Source organism: Empidonax traillii, unplaced genomic scaffold, assembly GCF_003031625.1.
Source record: "Empidonax traillii isolate 1590-97213 ecotype Southwest subspecies unplaced genomic scaffold, ASM303162v1 scaffold108:size1079785, whole genome shotgun sequence".
In the NCBI taxonomy this organism is placed as follows: Eukaryota; Metazoa; Chordata; class Aves; order Passeriformes; family Tyrannidae; genus Empidonax; species Empidonax traillii.
Genome location: NW_020955301.1, coordinates 1,078,077 through 1,079,792, shown reverse-complemented (window position 1 = coordinate 1,079,792; position 1,716 = coordinate 1,078,077).

Below are 1,716 nucleotides of genomic sequence, written 5' to 3'. Positions count from 1 at the left end.
TAGGAAATTACAATACTATGTTCTTTACAGTTTGACTCTTTGTAGTGTTTAATTAACCACTGAACTTACTACCAAAATGTTTGATAGATGATAAAATTACTCCTGCTGTTTCACTGTTTTCAATTCCTTTTTTGTTGCTGTTCCAAGCCTTAAACAGTGCATAAGATGGCTGCCTTTGCTAACTGAAAATTACCTTTTCCGTCCTGTATGCTGTTAGCAAAACAGCTCAGAACAATTTGCAAGATTGCTGTACTATAATATTAAAATGGATGTGTTGTCAGGGAAAAGATCTGTGTGGCTGAGCAGTGCTTCTAAAAACAAATAAGAAAAAAAATGTAGGTTAGGGACTCTGCTTAATGTGATAGTTTTTTTCTCCCCGTGAAAATATCTTTGCCATAAGGTTTGTTGGAGAGAAGGTGGATTTCTCTCCCTTCACCAAGATGCAAGTGAAATACGGGGGTCTATTTGAAAACACACTAGCTCAGGCTCTGTGATTATTTCCTAATTTCAGAAATGACCTTTTGTTGTTATGTATGGATTAACTTGAGGTCCTTTGTTGGTACACGAATTGTGAGAAAATACCGGATTTGCTTTGTGGAGGGGAAAATTCGCACGATTTCAATCACATAACTTAAAATGTTCTAATGGGTTGGTTAGTGATTTGGAGGGTCAGTAATGTTAGTACGGGACAGTGTTTTGGTTTGGGGGATTTTTTTGGGTTTTGTTTATTTGTGTTTTTATTTGTTTGGATTTTTTTTTGTTTTTTTATGGGAGGTTGCAATTTCGTAGCTTCTAACATTATTGAGGGGGGCGGGATGGAGATACAGACAGGCCCTCTAACTCCTCTGATAACGTCTTCACTTGCAAATATGCACAGGTGTGAACATGTATTTTTTCTATCCTGATATATTCACAAAAAGACAGGCATTCATATATTTATATCCACAGATGCATAAAATCCAGTATCAATACTATTTCACAGAAAGTCAGCGATAACCTGCAATCCTGCCACACATGAGGATTGATTTGAAATTTTAAATCACATGAGAGACATAACCAGTGAGGTTTCCTCCTTGGATTTGTCTCTACGTGGCCATCATTCCTGTCAGAGAGGGCAACAGGGACCAGAGGAGACTTTGCCTGTTGGGTGGGGAATCCTCTTAATTTCTTAGACTTCACAGACTTTTTAAAAATCCACTTTAAAACTTTTAGAATTTATTACTATTATTATCAGTATTATTATTATTTGGATTTAATCGCCCTTGTGTCCCAGGGGTCACACTGCACCAGGCACCAAAGAGAAACCACGGTATGTGGGAGCCTGTCCCGCTGCCTGCCCAGCAAGGGTCTCACCCCACACAAGCCCCCTTGAAATATTGCACCCCCATCTTGCAATGACACTTCTCCCAGAAACTTTGCTGAGAGGGAGGCTTAGAAGTCCACCAAATGAAGACATCTGAATGAACCTCTGACTTGTCAATTCAGGACTGAATTTGGGATTATTTCTCCTCATCTGAGGATGTCTCTGCCTTTGGGCTACCGGTCCAACTAGACATAAAATCGCCGGGTTTCCCCTTCAGCTACGCAGGCTGGGGGGGGGTAACGGCACAGGGCACAGAGTATCTGCACGGCAGATATTGCTGCTGTGGCATGAACCGGTCTTCAGCAATAAAAAAAAGAAGATTAGGGAACTAAAATTGCAAGGGGCGAGGGGGG